We start from the raw sequence: 19,579 nt of genomic DNA, 5'->3' as shown, positions 1-19,579 counted from the left end.
GTTGCCTGAAAGGACATAATCTGGGTTGATATTAAGTATTTGTTATAATCACAGTCATAGAAGTCAAGTAAATCATTGTCCTTATCCTCCCTTAGACCCTTACTTTGTCAAAAATAAAATGGGATTGCTTTGACCCAATTTATTCACGGAACATTCAGAGTGGCAGTTTCTCTTCTATCATCTCCCATCTCGGTTGTTCGATACTTTGTTAGGGTACCAAACTTCAGCAGCGTGTCTAGCATTATTGTTACTGCATAAGGCATAACTCCAAGATGGTGCCACTTCCGATGCCAGAGGCAAAGCACACCTTACAGGCTGGTGAAATGGCATACAAATATGTATGTCCCTCAGCAGAGAGTGTCTGTCCTATATGGCTGTTTGCCATTCTTGTTCAAGGTAGAAAGCAGGAACCTCATTGATTTTTTGGGTCCCATTTTCCATGCAGTGTCTTCCCTTTAGGTATGCTGCTTGTCTTGGCTTTGCTAGGTGTGGTAGTCTTATCTTGGGTGAAGCCAGTGGCTGCCTGAATCCCAGTCACCTCTGTGCACATCCTTACAGCTAAGTCCCACCATTTGCTGATGCTGTTAAGCTACTGTTGTCATTTTTCAGCAAAGTGTAGTTTCATATAATGCTCTATAATGATCTCTCGTCCATGTATTGACCAGACACGATCCCACTTAGCTTGTGAAATTTGATAAGAAACAGTTCAAGGTGGTTTGGCTGCAGAGAATGTTTGTTAAGTTTTGCAGTAAAAATCCATGCCAAAAGACTACGGGCCAAATTCGCAGACAGAGCTGAGCAGCTTCCAAGCTGACACACATACATGCTGCAAATGTCGCATGCATATGTATAGCACCTTCTTCTGCATAAATGAGATTATTCATGTAGAAGCAGAAATATTCAGCAAAGAAGTGTGCTCTTTAAGGCTCTTCGCAGGTAATGAGGTAGGCATGTATTTATCTGCAGACTCTGTATGTGTTAGTCCCCTGAAATGGCCCGTTTGTGGTTTTGGTGGGAAGTAGAAATGCAGCAGTTAATTTTCTATACCTCCCCTCTGTTCCCTCAGGGGTGACTGGCATGTGCTCTCTGCTTACATTTGGCTTTTTGTTCCCTCTCCTGTAACAAGTTTTCTCTTCTTCTTAAAACCTGCATCCTCTAATGATTGCAGAAAGTTCACTTTAAAATTTTTTTCCAGTTTTTATTTTAACAATAGTGTCTCCCAGGAGACTGTGTTTAGTAGGCTTAAATTCTCTTGCTAGAGTTCGTAGGCAGGATTTAGCAAAAGAAATGGCTTCCATCAGCAATACAGACTCCTTAGGGTGATAGGGAAATACAGCTAAGTAGCACCAGCACATAGCTTATTTTGGAAAGAAGTTAACAGTCTGCAAACATTGAAATATCTCTTTATTGAAGGAGCACTCAATTAAGTCACAAAAACTTATGTTGCCTTTATTTTCAAATGTCAGTTTTAAACCCACAAAACTAATGAAGTCTAGTTATGGATAAAAATGGGGCTGACATTGCATCTTTAACATACGCTGTTAATTTTTTAAATGTTTTCATACATCTGTGTGGCTCACAGATGAAATTTCCACCCCTAACTTCCTGGCTTTCGAGTGTAAGTCAGAGCGTTGACATTCCTTTGAAAACTATGATATCTCTTCATATTGAAAAGCTTTAAAAAAGATTCAGTGATAGCAACTTATTGGTAATTCATTATTAAAATAACCTGGTCCCAATTTTACTTACGAAAGTAATTCACAGTAATGAGTCTCAGACTTAAAAAAAAAAAAGGCCACTTTTGCATTGAAGGAGTGCCAAAAATCATCTGAAACCACTGTTTTGTGTTTGTTTGTTTTTTCTTCCATATTTATGACAACTTTTTTTTTTTTTTAAATGATTCCATGCCTTGGATTGTAAATTTCAGCCTGGAGTGAATTTTTGGCCTTCTTATAAATCCTAAAGCAGGAGTTTAATACTACCAACTGGCTTTTTAATGGCTCACCCCTCAGACTTGCCCCCCGCCCCCAAAGCTGGAATATTTGAAAACCTCATAATTAACATTATATTTTGCTCTGAAGAAACTGGCTCTCAGACCTCCTTTCCTGTTTATTTTTATTTTAGTAGATTACAATTAACAACATTTATGCTGTTTTAATAGGTTTGTAGACCTACTTACTGCCTGATCGTGTTGGGCAGCGGATGGCAGCCAGTCCGCGCAGCAAGCACTGAGGATGCTATGGTTGGCTGGAATAGCTGCAGCCGTCTGTCAGTCCTTCCACTTGTAAAGGAGATGAAAGAGTGAAGTTTTCATGGGTGGTCATAGCTGACCCCATGAGAGAATTGGCAGGTCCCATTTTGATTTGCAGCTGTCATTTAAGTAGGTGGCTAACTATTAGTTTATCTTATTAATTAGGATAAATGCCTTTCTGGGGAGTCATATTTGTGCAATCATTTTTGATTGACTGCATTTGAAAGATTTTACCTTTCCTTAATATGGCAAACTTCCTTGAAATTTCTTGAACTATCCCAATTTCAATATTTACAAAAGCAACCCCATTTTTCTACCCACAGAAAATACCTAACTTTTCAATCTCTCTTTTTTTTTTTTTATTTCTAGTAAAACATGAAAGTAGTAATAATTTTAATTTGGAGTAAAAAACACTTTGTAGGATTGGCTTTAAACTTTAAGGAATATATAATCTAAAGAGTCATACTGTAAGCAAATATGCCTAAAAATTTAGTACAGCAATATTTTAAGACTATGACTGAGGCTTTCAAGTTAGTACTATTGATGTAGAAACCATTGCATTTACCATGTGAGGATACTACCTGAATGATGATTTAGTAGACCTATAGTAACTGAGTAGTTTTTTAGATATATAGAGCATATTCTTAAACTGAAAGCAAGACTGCTTTGTAGCTGTATCAGTAATCCTAAAGCTGCACTTTTTCAGCCAGTTAGAACATACCATGTGAAATGCGCCAGTTTTTTTCTAATAAATCATACTAGTGATGAACCATGACTTTATATAATATGTGATTTAAAGACAGAAAGTGAAATTCAATATATTTTCAATCAAAAAAAAAAAATCAGTCTTCACCTAGTGTGTATTTTCAGAGCCTGGTGTAATTAGTAGTACTTTTGATACCTAATATGACTGCATTCTTAAATATCTACAAGGATTTAAAATATGTTTGTGTTTGTTGGAGGTTTAGTTAACAAACTAAAGAGGATCGTGTCCCATTTACATCATTGGGGAGTATCCTCTAAGATTAAAATAGTGTATATATAAACTTTTATTCAATAAAATTAATAGATTCTTCTAACACAGACTATTAATCTTTTCTCTTATTCAGCTGGATTTTGTTTAGGATTCAAATGCAACTACTGGCAAAACTGTGACCAAAAAATTACAGCTTCCTTGTGTTAACAAGAGTTCTTGCTACTGATGAAATAATTTAGAGCTTCATTGTTCCCTCTACGGGTGACTAATTTACAGGGGCGGAAGGTCTGCGTATTACAACTACAGATCTCCTTTCTGCTCCTGCCAAACGCAGTTGGGATTCAGAAATTAATCTGTAAAGATGTACCTTGCTTCTGGTCCATTAAGGACTTGTCTGCTGTGGGAACTTTGGTGTTGGGAAGCAAAGCACTCTGTGGCAGTTTATGAGTTTTCCCAATAAACCTTGTTATCTCAAGTAATGTTATCTCAATGACATGAGATATCATTGCTATAATTCTGCTGTATAGCATTTGCCTTCATGGATAACTCATAAAGGAATCCCAAGGGCCTTCTCTTGAATCTATTCCCTTTTCCACTAATGCAAAATTTGAAAGAAAACCACCCATTGTTTGCTGGTAATAGCAATCAAAAACACAATAGTAACCAGCCGTTGGAATTGGGCATTGAAATAGAGTAACAGGCATGCCAGAAACTAATATGGTTTAGATTCTAAATGTGTGTTTAATTTTTGTTACTTTAAGTTGTTTAAAAAATGCGTTGTCTTGTTGTAATGCAAAAGCTCGTTCCTATTCATAGGTATCAAAGCAGCTAACATTTCGGTACAGTTTCCATATGTTGTGCTTTCAACAATGAAGTAATCATACGGCACAGACAGCTGTTATGCAGAGTGCTATAACAGCACGTTAAACAGAATCCAGTAAGAAAAGGAGATCTGCTCAGCTAAGCTATTTCATAAGTTTAAAGTGGATGGTAGAAATGTAAAATAAAAGGGATCCCCCCTCCAAATGAATTGAGGACTGAGAGGAGGAGTTAGGTGCTCAAGCTTTTTTTTTTTTTTATGTGCTATTAATATGTAGCCAAATTAATCTGAATTTGTAGCAGAACTGCTATTTATATCAGAATCTCTTTGGCTTCTGTCAGCAGGTGGCATTTCTGAACTCCATGTTAAGTTGAATCAGAGTAGACTGTGAACCATTAAATCTGCTGTTCGTTTGATAATCTACAACAGCTTTTTCTTTGGGCAATGCAGATTGGCTCAATACTGCTATGGCTAGAAAGAGCGTGCTCTTTTGTAGTGGGCTGCTTTTTTTTTTACGGATAGTGAACTGCAAAGTATTTTTCAATTAAGATTTTAAAGGTACTTGAAATTAGACTTGGGAGTCAGGGCATGTCAGTGGAAACAAGTAAACGTTGATAGCTCTCTGAAAATCGTGCTACAAATCCAGATCATGTGCACTTAAGCACATGATTAATGTTAAGCACCTAATACCGAGGAGGTGAATGCCTGACTTGGAGCACTTAACAAACGTTTTGTCAGACTGGAATGAAGTGTTCTGCACTTGTAGAGTTGCAAGCTCAAGTATTTATGTATGCACAAAAGACAAACTTTAGCCATTCGCTTCAAAAACTCTTCACCTGCGTTAGTGTATTTTAAATGCTTAGCTTTAATTATTACACCTTATGTTACTGTAGTGGAGTATCTTGCAGGTGTAATTGAAAAAATAATGAAAAGTAGAAATATGAGATCAAATCCCAGGGCTTTTTTATTAAATCGTTGCTGAGAAGTGGGCTGACAGTGCTACATTTTTGTGTGTTTGACTTACGGGATGTGTATAGCATAGTAAAGCATGAATCAACTAAGTTCTACTGCAGCTTGAAAAAACACACTTTCAGATATCTGAGGAACCATCTCATTGACAGAAGTTTCTACTTGCTTAATTGCCTGTTCAGAGACTAAAGAACTTGTATGCTATGTTTTTATTAAAAATTATATAGATAGATCCACTCTTGTATAAACAGTACGGGCAAACAACTAAGCGATACTTCACAAAATGAAGACCAAATTTTGTTCTCCAACATAATGAAAGTTTGTCTGAACGCATTCGATATTTCAGGCCTACAAAGTACAATAAAATCTGTGATAAAATATCTTGAGGCAACTGTATTGTGGTGTGTAGCAAAACCTCCCTCTGAGGGACTTCACTGGTGCCAGCATTTCACATTTCTGTGCAGATGACGAAAGAGAACTTTATAATTATTGGAGCCAAAATGGTTCCATCTAATTGCAGGTTTGGGGGCTTGTATTAATTCTCCACGCTAATTAATATATACATATGTTTGCCCAGCATTTAGCAGTCTGAGGCACCTATTCTAACAGCCTTATGGGTGTTCTTGTAAAAAATAAATATATAAATAATAATTAAAAAATAATGAATGGCATTGTGGAAAACAGTTGATCAACATATGAGTTAACTATAATATGTGTGTGTGCTTAGACATGGTATGAGATTTTAACCTGAGCTTTTGGCTGAGGTCGTGACTGAGCATGAATAATAAGTAAAATCTGTGGTAGTTTCTAGTTTCTGCCTTAAGGAATAAAGCTATAATAGTAGGAGGTTTCCAATAACAATGAAAAATAGTAAGTAAAAGTGTAATTATTTCCTATAGGGGTTTTCTTAGCACAGGTGGGATTTGTTCCCAGCAACAGCTAAAAGATGTTTTTCCAGAGCTAGATGCCACATTCCCCTTCTGCGGAGCCAGGCTTTAATCTCTTACATGTTCATCTCTTTCTTCCAGTAACCCAGAGTAAAAAACGCTCAAGTGCTTGTCACTATGCTTAGCAAAATGCTTCAGAAATGGATGGATTTTTATTCTAGCAGTCATCTGCTGTCAGGTGGTTGTCCAAGTTCCTTAGAGAGAAACAAGAGTATGTGTTATATTGGTTACTCACTGACAAAACCAAACCAAAACAAACTAAAAGACTTGTGTTCCCAGAACATACTGAAACTTAAGCCTGGAGGATCTTTGGAGCAAAGATGATCTTGTATTGCATGTACAGCAACAGTGCTGTGGTCATATTTCGAGCGTGACTGCATAGCAAATAATAATTACTAACTTACAGCCCCTAATCAAACAGCTTGAAATTATCATGAAGACCGAGAACATTATCTAAGTCAAACCTGCACAAATGGGTGGCTTAGTGATTTCTAAGTACACCTAGATTGTATGGGAGTTACTGTATCTTGATGTCCTGAAGCAGCTGGAGCTCTCTTCTGCTGAGGGACCACTGGCAGACTGCTGGAATTCTTGTTGCTCCTGTTTTCTTGATCAGTTTTCATGGTATTCTGATAAAGCAGTGGCAATAAGTAAAAGTAACTTCCAGTGATGGATTAGTTTCTCTTATTTACTGTTGGAGATAAACAATTAACATCTTGTAGGAGCACGGAGGGGGCTCTAGCATCAAGGTGTTGCTGAGGGTCAAGAGTCAGGAGAGGAAGTGGAATAGGTGTGCAGAAAGGAAAGGGGAGAGAGATTTTGCCTAAGAAATCTAAACAGGACAAGTGTGTTCACAGACAGAACTTTTCTATTTAATTCATGTCATTTTTATCTTTGATCTACCAAAGAGGATCTTGATTTTTCTCCTTTGTACCATTTTGTGACATACTATTTATTGAAATTTAGCTGCATTGTTATCTGGGTATCTGCTCTGCAGTTTGGCTGGGCCCTAAAAGAAGGATGAGAGTTGGCCCAGGCTTGATGGCTATTTCTCTTGCAAGGGAGATCATGGTGTCCTTTTTTTTTGTCTCCTAGGCAAAACTGGAGTCTTTAAGGACTCTGCAAACCCCAGCCCCCATTTTCCTTGCAGGAGTTACCTGGTTTGTTTTACACAGTGGGTTTGGGACTCCCCGAAGGCCACCTCTTTGAGTGCAGATGGAGTGGATGAGAGAGGAGTGTCAGTTAAGCGTTTGCAAGGAGCACATGGCCCCAAGTGCGTGCCTACGGTTCTTTCAAAGTCCTGTAGCTTTGGGGTACGGATCCTGGAGTATTTCTGCAGGGCTGTGCTAGACAAGCCAACATAGCCCACGAGCATCTTACTTTTTCAGTGGTTTGGGGTTCCCAGTGATCCAAGGATGTAACCTTGTAAAGATGGAGCAAAATGATGGGGACTTTCCTGTAAATAACCTTTCTATGGTTTTCACAAGGATGCGTATCATGATAACCTCCCCTGCTTAGTCCTTTTTTTAACTCCATCCTAAACTAACTCATAACCTAAGTACAAAAAAGCCTATACAACAGTCACAAAATTAAATTCTTTTAAAGTGGTGCTTACAACATTTGAAATTACTTTTAAAGCTAAAAGGCTGTTTGTAAGTGTATACAGAAGAAAGTAAGATTGAGCTGATGCAAGACAATAGGGCTGTGCTGTGTGGGGAAAATACATGAAGGCTATTTTTTTTAATCACAATTCTTCTCATAGCTTTCCTCTGCATTTTCTGTTCTTCCTTTTCCTGCTTTCTCTGTGCATTTCCCTTATAATTTGATTAAATTTTTCATTTGCTCTTTAATTTGGCAGTAAAAATGTGTTGAGCCCAGCTTGCTATAAAAATATGTTCTGGGAAGATTGACACAGTTGTCAGATTTTGTGCTTTCCAGTAGAACTCTGAGTCTTGCCGGAGGAGAAGGCTCATCAAAAATTTAACATTGCATCTTATTTATCTCATCTCGCTCACTTACAGGTAGCTTTACACGTAACCTCCAGTTTGTTGTACTTTGTCTTCCCAACCCCTTCAGAGCATTCTTGTTTGATACAGACATAAATTGCACTGGCAATTGTAAAGCTACTCTGCTGTAGAATTGTATTTTAGTTGCATATACCTGTAATTAATTGTATGGGAATTTTCACAGTACTCTCCCCAAGGAACAATTTCATTGAAAAGTAACCAAGTTGTCTAGACTATACCAACTCATAAAATCATCACTAGTTTTGGGTTTTGAGCTACAAAGCAGCGATAGAAACACGGTTTGTAGATTTAAAGTACTTCCAAGCACAGGAACTGTTTTATAATCCCCATCGTAGTAGTCTAACTTCGCAAAGCATTTTTAACAGGGCCAAGAACAGAAAATGTACAATAAGCTTAAAGTAAAGATTATCTCTGTGTTAATTTGTGATAGTGTTTTGGGTTTTTTTTTATGTAGAAGTGCACTTGCTGTACATGGACGTTTCTTCCTCCAAATGTGTAAAAAATATACATTTTGTAGAAAGCACATTGTGCCTGCCTTTCACAGCTTGTGGTATAACTGGTTTAATGTAGCAATAGCTTCACACTCAAAAAGGAACTTCAGTGGTTCTGGGTAACAATGATGGCATTCATGTTTGTTTACACTGCAAGGGCCAATTGGTGGAAGGATTTTTTTTTTTTTTTTTTTTTTTTTACTATTTAGCTTTATAAGTAATCTGCTAATTACCTTGAAAATTGCTAACTGAAAGCACAAACATTTTTCAGAAGATTTGAAATGGTAGTTGGGCACATGGAACTTTCAGGTGCTTATTTAAATCATGTCTATGTGTATGCACATATATATACACAGACGTATATATATAAAACATTACACTGCAATTGAACGGGATTTATTTGTAGCATTGTAGTGTCTCAAGAACTGAAAAAAAAATCACTCTAGCTATACTAGTGCTGTACGCCTGCATTCTGAAAGCAGTTATGGTTTTCAAGGAGTTTTTACAGTGCCTAGCAGATAAAAAAAAGCATACTTATTTAGGCCAGCACTTCAGTATGCTGAAGATGGTGAAACTTAAGCAAATGTTTGAGTTTTCCTTGTGCTGTAGCCAAAGCAAATCAGAAGTAGAAAAAAAGCAAGGACTAACTCACCATTTCACACTCGATGACTTAAAACACAGAGAGGTTTATTTCACTGGGGAAATGGTGTATTATGACTCTGTTAGCCAGTACATGATCATCAAAATGATGTAAAATTCTAAGAAAAACAGGGTGGTTTGTAGCTCTCATATATTACTAAGTGAGCTAAAAGCTATGAAACATTTGCTGACTCCAAAACTACATATTCTTTTGTCTTTTTAGCACTTGTGGCCTGGCAGGTAAAAGACACCACCCTAATTCATGCTGAAGATGAAGCCTGGTGCTTTGTCCGTGCTAGCATAGGCTCCTTCTTGTAAGGTTTTTCCATATATAGTCAGTCAGCATCATTCACAGCCGTTTCTCAGCACTTCTGCCTCTAATGCCAAAGGATACAAGAAGCCAAGGAGCAATGGAAAATAACAACTTGAAAAGTACTTCATTTCAACCTCAGTGTGGTGATATATCATCTGAAACAACTCACACCTGCTAGTATATGTTTTGTACACCTGATTGAAACAGTGATAGCTCAAAGAAAGGTTTGTGACAGCACACCAGGCACAGTGCAGATTTAATTTTATCAGTATCTTTGCTTTTAAAAAAGAGGAGACATGATTCCCCACTGAATGTGTTCTTAGGTTTGGGTGTTAAAAATGCATTTCTTTCTCAAAAGCACAAAGTGGGATTAATTTAAAAACTTAACAGCTCTTTCCTGTAGATTTTGTGTGTAGGCAGGATAACAAAAGCCTTGATCCCGGCTCAGTAATCAATAAGCATTTTAGACCTAACTGGTAATTTTGAGTATTATCATTAGGGCCGTCTTTCAAATTATACTGATGGAGTTTCTTGAATCTAGATGGTCATAGCATTTAAAAGCACGTAGAGAGAAGTGTTAGATATGTTTTTGTGCAAATCTTCCCACCCTTCAGTGCATTGAAGTGGAGAATCTGCCATTGCCTCCTTCATTGCCAGTCAGGGGTTTGTAACCCTCCCGGGGCTCGTAAGCATGAAATTCCCTCGGCCCAAAGCTGCTGAAAGAGTGCTGAGCTGTCCTGGGTCTCTGCAGCTCCGCTGCACCCTGGTCCTCCATGGGCAGCCTGCCACAGGATCCCTTTGGCATGATTCAGCCCATTCACACATGAGGAGGGTCTAAGGTCCAGCCAAGGAACATCTCTGAAATCCCCACATAGTTGAATACTGCTGAAATCAGCAGCGTTCCTCGTGTAGTGAGTGCTACCTGCACAGTGATAGCAATTCCTTGGATTGGAGCCTGGTCATAGCTCGATGCATCCTTGCTGGGTTTGTGCGCTGATAAAGGCGAAGCACGCAGCAGTCAGGGTGGGTAAGGACTGTGTGCATTAGCAGTTTTATGGCCTGCACTGTAAGTGGCTGAATAGCTTTTGTACAGCTGTAAAGCATGTTTAACCTAATGTTATAAAACACGTCTCAAATGTATTTTCATAGCTTCATAAACTGTAGTTCATTTATGTAGGTACTTTTTATTGTAATCCTTTATCTTAAACATGAAACTGTTTCCTGATACCATTTCTATTTTTTCTTCTTTTTTATGAAAAAAGGGGAAAAGAAAAAAAAAAACATGCCTTTTTGTTACATGCATCAGGAGAGTCCTTAAGTACAGTAATAGTGCCCTGAACTAGTATTTTTGTATTGCTAACCCAGAATGCAGGCCTAGCAACTAAAAAGCCAAAATAACATTAATTATGACTGTTCTTCGCTGTGGTTTTTGGAGTATAAGTTTGGAACAGATGTTTGGGGGGAGAGAAAGGGGGGGAAGGATGGATTGTTTCTTTTTCTCAGCCCCAACTGGTTTTAATTCTTTCTTGAACATTTTGAGAATATCTTTAAACATTTGCCAGAGTTCAATTAACATCCCGTGACTAAAGGTGGAAAATGTCCTACTTTGTTTTTCTTCAAACATATACCTGCTCTTGCTGCTCATGCCAAAGCCAGAGAAAGAAAGTATTCCAGCTGGCATAGGTTTTATTAGTTACATTAATTTGCAGGTTAAGCCTCAAGTTGGGAGGGGTCTGCTGGATTGATTTATTTATTTACTTTTTTTATTTTCATGAATTAAAAAAAGTGCATGTAAAGCACTGCTGTTTAATTACAGGAAGGTTATGCTCTTTTTTGGTGAGTGTTTAACAGCTTATTCTTGTTTATATGAAGTTGTAGAAATCCAGTTTTAAAATAAGTTTAAAGTAGAGATTGTGTTCTTGGGTTTATCATGTTTTTCCTGTACTATGTATAAACAGAAGATTGTACATTATTGAAAGCCCTTTTTTGTGGAAAACAGGATTGGGGAAAAAAAGTTTATATAAGAATGCAAAATAACTTCCCGAGACTATTGGCACAGTGTGACCATAAAACCTCAACAGCACATTGTGCAGTGACATTATAACAATTTGCTTTAGCACCTCTGCAGCGTTCTCAGAAAGTCCTGTTCTACAAAACACATGCCATGGTATCAGTTGACTGTTTTTTCCAGAATCGGTTCTTTACATGCATGTTTTTGTGATTAGTTGCTGTTTCACAAGTAATTGGAAGTGGAAAAAAAAATTTATTTAGCTTATTACATCTATGTTTTATTTGCATACATTTATACATTCAATAAGTTGTGACATCTGCTTATATAGGTGTGTAAACTCCTTTTAGTGGCTTTATAAACTGTAGATTGGGATTTTCTGTGTTTTAAAGACTGTTCTTTGATATAACGATATCAAGATACAGCTATATCAAGATAGAAAAAGGCACACAATTGTTCCTAAGGCCAGATAGAGCCCAGCTGCTCCACCAACCCCTATATTGGCTCTGGAGAACTATTTTTTTTTAACCTGAGTGTTACTAGTTCTGTTTCTCTTGTAGCCCAAAACGGTGAGCAGATCTCATGTGTAAATAGTCCTCAATTTTACTAACAGTGAATAAGAATATATAATACTAATGTCATACTAGTAGTACTTTAAATAAAAACATTTATGTTTACTTTGTACCTTTCTCAGTTTTAGCTCCAGGATTTTAGGATTATACCCTGTATAGGCTAGCTCAACTGAAATCATTCTATACCAAAATACAGTATACTCAGTTCTGTGTTTTACCTGTAGGATCTCGAGTTTCTGTGTGCTTCCAAAGTGGATTCAAACCTTGTAATGGAATACGTTTTTAATCATTTAAAATTCAGCATGAGTTTACACAAAGTATCTAAATGAAAACTAAAGGTGATTTGAAATGTTGGAATTGACATATCTACCATTTCATTTTAAACCCCAAGATTATCTATGGATTGGGTGCATAACTATTTGTAGGTTTGTCCTGTTTCAGCTACCACCGTCCAAAATAGCTGTGGAAAGTATCTTTTCAGACTGGCTCTGTGACTGTCCAAGTTAAAATTGCCATTTCTGTGTCGACTTGTGAGAGGATAGAGGATGCCCAGAAACATCTACCTATATCCCTGCTTGCTTAAATGTTCCTTCCTTAGGTATAGCAGACCCTACTGGCTAAAAGCTACTCTTCAAATGATGCAAACAAACAAGAAAAGGTATTTTTTGTCTAACTTAGTTTCTCTAGTGCTTTTAAGTATCTTGTGCATAAAAATAATGTTAAAAAGCATATTGCTCTTTGTATTTTAATCCATATTCACATCATTATATTAGGTACATTTTTAAAATTCTCATGGTGCTTATTCACTAACTGAGCCTTGCTTCAGCCAGAGACAATAGAAAATTAGTTCTTCTGAGTAGTAATAGTTCCTAAACAGCTCATTATTTAGCGCTTGATACTTGATCTGAGCTAGGAGAGGTCTGGAAGGAAGGGTGGTTTCTCCAGAAGACTTTTTTCTGGCCAAATCCTGCTCTGACTAGAGTCATGAGGAAGAGTAGGATGCTGGCAGCGGCACCGGCTGAAGCGCGAGATGAGGGCTGTGCTCCTGGTGCGAGCATGTGTGAGAGCAGCCCGGCAGCAACAGCCGCAGACCACACAGCCCGCGGGACCCGCTGCGCGGGGGCTGGCAGTGGCCAGCAGGACATGCCCCATGCTGCTGCCCCACCCCGCACTCGGCACAAGGCCATATCAATAATAAGTTGTAATTGTTATTTTGATGGCTCTTTTGTGATCACACAGAGGGATGGAGGTCTCTGCCAGCGTTGGCAAGTGCCCATTTGACAAACTATAACCATCTCGAGCAGCTCCCTCGAGTGACAGCAGAGCTGCCAAGCATGCAGTTGGCTTTGAGAACAGATTTGCCTCTCCTCTCCCAGGAAGGAGGTTCAGAGATATTTACTGGGATAAGAAAGAAAACTTTTAACTGCGTGTGCTTGTGCCTGTTGGCTGAAGAAAGGCTTCAGCCTTCACCGTGGTGAACTTAGTGCTTGCTTTAAGTAGCTGCTTAATCTAAACACTGGAATTTCACTTGCAATCTGAAATACCACCATCTGTAGCGCTACACGGGGTTCTGTTTACACTAACTTGGGTTTTCTTCAATTCTGTTACATACGTCTTTACATTATCTTCGTGGACATGAAGGACAAAAGTATTTTTGAAAATACAGGAAATTAATCTGAATGGAACTTTCACAAAGGCTGAAAAACACTGTCCTCTGTCCTCTTCTTCCCCCGCCCCCAAAACAAGCACGCAAGCAAAGGAAAAACCCTGGCTTAGTCTGTGTGGATGATCCAGTGTCTGAAACTTGTTGCCTGAGTTTGCAGAGCTAATGTGTTGTGCTACCCGTACCGGCTCACAGCCGAGAGAGTCCTGCTACAGCTTCTAGACTAAAGACCTGCTCTGGCCCAGGGGGTTGGACTAGGTGATCTCCAGAGGTCCCTTCCAACCCTGACCATTCTGTGACTTGCATAGTAGCCACGATGCATGTTATTTAACTGCTTTGTTTTTCATTGCCCCTAGCATTAATTTCCTGTGCTTTATTTAAGAAGAATATTTCATTTTGAATTACTTAATAGATCTGTAGCTCAGCAATGAGTATCAGCTGTGGGAACATTCTCGCTGCTGATGAGCGTGGAGGAGACTGTGTGCGCCCATGGGCACAGAGGGAAGAAGTTTGACAAATCCATAAATGTGCTTTAGTGTTAGACCAAAATTCACATAATATTAATAATTCACTTTTTTTATCAAGGAAGCTGTCACAGTATATGGGAATGCAAACTTCTTAACATAAGAAGTGCTCTCATAAAACTGTTTCTATGAAATACAAACTGCTAGTCCCGCACGGGACAAAGTGTGAAGCTGAGTTTTCATGAGAGATCATTGGAATTACCATGAACTTTCAGTGACACTAGCAGTGTTGGTTCCCACTGCAGTAAGATATTTGCTCATAGTTATTCATTGTATACTTAAATGTATGCTTTCTGGTCACAAAAATAATTGGCAAGGATGTTTTGGGTTTGTTTTTCGTCATGGGAGGAGAAAGGAAGAACTCATAATGTTCTTGATCAGAGGTCAAGATAGATCATATTCATTGTAATGACACACACAGCTCGGGCTGGTTTTAGTCAGCTTTGTCTTTTTTATATTTCAAGGCACAGTATAGAAGTCTTTAGATTTAAAAAGTGACAGAACTACAAATAATGTCCACCTGCTAGAACCAAGATTCATTCAAAGTTGAGGGGAAAAATCCCTTGTAAATCTCATGGTGGAATGAATCCACTCACGCAAAAAGCAGAATTTATCTTGGCTACAGTGGTGTGAATACCAAGTAAACCTCAGAAACATAAAAGATAAGGCTCTAGATTTTTAGCAGTGTAGCTGGGATGTTGTCTATTCCGGAATGTCAAATGATTCACACTCTGCAAAATGTTTCTGAGCTATTTGAATTACTGACTGCATCTACTGTAAAAAGAAAAAGTAATGTAAAAAGATAGGCATTCAAGAGGTGAGATCTTTGCTGTAGGGATTATGTGATGTTCTCGCTAATAGCAGAACTGACTGGAAGAAGAGGCAGAGGAAGTCTTTATGGTGCAACTTTGCTTTTCATCAAACTACTAAGACTTCTTACCACGCAGGCAGTGACCATAATCCCTTTTTGTGCTTGTATTTACTTTTGGCAAGTAAATTCCTGTGATAGAGACAGCCTTCACATTTGTGATGGGTTGTGTTTAAACGCAGCATAAAAATTAAGAGAAATAACTTGCTGGAATACTTTGTGACCCTGTATGTTTTCTGTCTTTTCATAACTAGCAATTTTATGTACTACCTGCCTCTGATATGGCATACTATGCCAGCTGTGCCTAGTGGTGTCCACCTCAAGTAGGTGCCCACCTAAAGTTCATCTCCACCAATGGAGTCCACCTATTCTTTGAGGGAGCAGTGGAAAATTCCAGGAAAAAAAAACAAACACATGCAACACCCCAACAAACTAGCATTCTTTCCTTGCCTTTGTTTTGTTTTGTTTCACTTTTTTAATCTGCTGGGGGCAGCACAGATGAAGTGAGCCTTTTGGCAAGGCCGCTGGAGTGAGGCGCGAGGAAGTGACTTTGTGGGCCAGGACTGAGGGAATGTTGCACGCGAGGGCGGGGGCAATATTAGGAAGATGTTACTGCGTCATTTGGACAATAAAGCATTGGCTTTAGGTTAGGCTGAGATAGAACTATGTAGGGTCTCTGAATGAAAGCCAGATGATGAAACTGGATATGGTAAAAAGCAATGAGCTACCAAGGAGCCTCAGAAAGAGCATTGCCAGAGGAGAGAGGTGGAGAAGACAGTTTTCTTGCTGTTGTAGAACTAGTATTTAGTTACCATAATAATATTGTGTATTTGTACATCACCTTGCTGTAAGCATGTGCTTTGCTATCAGCCTTTCCCCTCCAGATATTTAGACGCTTCATCTTAGAGAAATGAGTGGTGGTGAGTTTGGGGGGAGTTTTTTTGCTGTTCTGATTTCTGAAACCTAATTCCGATATTTTTCCTTTGAGTATTGTTGGGGGGGAATGATCAGTCTGCCTTCCAAGCAAGAGGAGAAACGATAAAGCCATTATTAGCACACGTGCTACAGGAGCGGCTCTGCTCAGTCCCCTAGAAGGGCAGCACGCCCCGGCAGAGTGTCCTGTTTTTCATGTGCATGGCAACGTCCAAGTGGAGATCCATGAGCCAACTCTCTTGGAGTTATTGCACATACTTGTCCAAGTCACGCAGTTGTTACACCCTGGAACAGGCCATAGATTAGCTGCAAAGGTGCTTTTTTTTTTTTTTCCTTTTTAAAAATAAACATTTACAATTATTATTGTGAAACACCAATCAAGTTTGGGGCTTTGTTGTTTGTTTGGTTTTTTTTTTAAAAGAAAGCAAGCAAGCTATATCTTGATCAAAGTGCAGTGCTGTGCGCTTCCCCTTCAGTGCACTGCTGGTACCCTGGCGAGCTGCCCGAAGGAGCTGGGGGCTCAGGTTGCAGTTTGTACACCTGACTTGTAGCTGAGGGCCAGGGACTCCTGCTCAGCGTGGGAACGGCTTTGCAAAGCCACCATCCTCAGCCTTACAGTACTTAATTAAAATACCTCATCTAGGGGCTGTTTATTATGGCAGCGCCAACCTGTGTGTTGTGCTTTTTGTTTTTCCTCTTTTTTTTCTCCCTCCCCCTCTCTGATGTGTTGCGCGCAATCAGTGAGGCAACTGAGGAAATTAAATTCTGAGGCGGAATCAGTTAAAAGTCTGACTAAATCAGTGTTGTTTTTCTACGGCAACTGAAACAACATAATTACTTAAAGGATAAATTTTTATTGCTAATGAATTTTTTTCAAGACAGTAATTTTTTTTCATTTTGTTTATACCAGGATCCTCCTAAATACATTTTGGGATTTTTAATATTATTATTTTTTAAAGAGAGTATGAACAATTGAGTTCAGTAGGATACTGTTAGATAAAAGCAGTATAGACTGCAGTTCCAGCTTTGTATAAAGTAATATGCCTTTCAGGTACTTGGCACTATTAGTATTACTGTTTTGTGCAAGAAGAAATATATATTTATGTGGTTATTCATACTTGAAAAAGCTCATCATATTTGTAAAATCCATAGTGACACGTCTGGATTTAAAAAATTTACCCAATGTAGCATTTGCTTATATTGTTCAAACAACTCTTTTAACTATACTAGACAAAATTTTGTATTTTTGTTCAGGTAAGCTAATTAAAAGGAAACCATAAGGATGGTCTGACCTCACAGATGCTTACACACACATTTTGGTTTCTTCTATCTCTCTCCTTCTGTGTGTCTGCCTCTAAGTGAAGCATGGGCAAAAGTTGTTACAGAATTGGGTCTTACTGTACAAAGTTATTAGAAAAATTGAAAGGATGCCCTGAAAGTACAGGAAAACCTATGGAAATGCATAATTGTAATGATTGCTGCTTCTCCTCACTGTTCTGTGTATTTTTTCCCTTATATACCATATTGTGTATTAAGTTTTATAGAGCACTGGTTGTTGTTTTATAAAAGCATGATCCTTGTTATCACTAAAAGTAGTGGTATCCTTAGTAGATGTCATACAGACTCAAATAATATTTTCTTTGGGAGGACAAAATCCTATTTGGGAGCAAGTCACCGCCTTTTAAGGGGGCTTACAAGGGGTATGATTATAATGGCAGAAATTGTTGGTATCAGGGTTGAGAATTGTTGTATATTTTCTCATCCTAGGAGTGCATATGTGTATTTACAATAGGGTTTTCTGTTGCATTTGCTTAAAAAAAAAAAACAGTGAGCTAAAAAGTTTGAAAGGAACAGCTTGAGGAATTTTTTCCATCAAGATACAATCAAGGGCAGGAAATCGTAGAAGCAGAGTTGTGGTTTTGCCTCAATTTTTTTATTAGTTAATTAAACTATAACAACTCTTAACTTCATTTTAGGTTAACTGTTCCTAGAGTTCAGAAATATTTTAAGAGGTCAATAATGCTTTCTTTGGCTTTCGCTCATTCGGTGTGGGATAAGGAGTCACAGTCAGCAGGGCAGAGTTTTACAGATGTGCTGCAGAGCGTGTGTGCGTGCGCTCATGTCGACAGTTGTTGACGGTGGGAAGCCATCCATCTTTCCTCATCTGCGCACCACCCTGTATGGATGAAAACTACAGGAAAGAAACGTGGATAGCCTGACATCTGTAAGCGAACTTACAGTATCTGATTAAAGCTCAGGAGCCCCAAGTACTTGCAGCTACCAGTTGACATGCGTTTTTACTCCATGATGGAGAGGTGCCGAGTGTGAGAGTACTGGGGGAGGGGGAATCCAAAGGGAAAAATTTGAGACAATAGGTGCGTATTTAGTTTTGCCAGAAGCAAAAAAACCTCAAAGACCCCATTGTACATTGCAGTATGGGTTTCCTCTGTGAAGACGGGACATTTCTTTTTTAAAGTGCCGTAAGGCATCTGTCTGCATTTTCTTCTCGGTGGGTAGAGCTGCTTAGAGGCGTGCACTTAAAGGGCATATGAGGGAAGCAAATACAGCTATGCAAGTGTCACATAACTGTCTTTAATAACGGGAGCTATTCCAGCACTCGGAGCCAAGTCGTCTTTCAGCAGAAAGGATAAAATTGAGCAGAGCTGGAAAAGGGAAAGAAGAAAGGGGAGGGGAAACACAGCACCACCTCCTGCTGACACCACAGAAGTTTCCCTCAGCTTTCCCTCTCTCTCCCTCTGTGCATATATTTTCTTTTTAATCAGCTGGGGCTCTTCCCTCCCCTGCCTTTTTTTTTTTTTTAAACTGTATTTTTATAGTTGGAATTCTGCTTTCCTAATTTCTCTTGTTTCACGTTTAACTTCTTCAGAGAATTTCATTAATAGTTATTGCAATTAAAAATAATAAATAAACTCAGCACCAGCAGCTCAAATGGCTGTCGTAGCATATCTGGAACATAATGCAGTCTGTTCAGGGCAGCCACACAATGCAATTTATCCCCACACCTGAGGGAATGAATTTCACAACTATAATTGCTACAATATAATTCTTATTAATGTTGTGCTATAATTCCTATTAATTCCAAAGGGCTAGTAAATGCATTAGGACTTGTCAACATATTATTTTACACTGTTTATGATCTGTAGAATTACGCTCTTCAGTATTGTATTGCATAAAGAAAAGCTTTAAAATTAGCTTTAATTGCAGGGAGGGGGAGAAACACATTTTCTGTTCAGGCGCTGGGAAAGAAGGAAGGATCCTGGTGTTTGAGGAGTAATGAAACTGCATTTTAAAATCAGTCCTTTGAACTTTCTGTGCCATGCAGTTAACTGTTTATGAAGATATATTAATAATGCCTGTCCTGGTTATTAGTAAAAGAAACACTGGTGTCTTTATGAAGGAATAAATAACTATAAGAAAGATAGGTTTATAAAATAAAAAATAACTATCTTCCAGCAAAGACAAAAGTGGGGAAATTACAAGTCATTGTAACTGATGTAATAAATGCAAAATGTGTTATCTTGCTGTGCTCTTATTTATTCTTGTTTTATCTCACTACC

The 19,579-nt window shown here is 38.5% G+C and overlaps 1 protein-coding gene across 1 annotated transcript in view; it reads left to right on the top strand.

The window, feature by feature from the left end:
* Nucleotides 1–19,579, top strand: part of JAZF1 (JAZF zinc finger 1) — a gene marked incomplete at its 5' end in the record, with an annotated part of 195,309 nt that overhangs the window by 168,417 nt on the left and 7,313 nt on the right. The window lies entirely within an intron of this gene.

Source organism: Vanellus vanellus (assembly GCF_965231255.1).
Source record: "Vanellus vanellus genome assembly, chromosome: 2".
NCBI lineage: Eukaryota > Metazoa > Chordata > Aves > Charadriiformes > Charadriidae > Vanellus > Vanellus vanellus.
The sequence above is the reverse complement of the archived record's forward strand: the minus strand, read 5'-3'. Positions and strand labels throughout refer to the sequence as shown.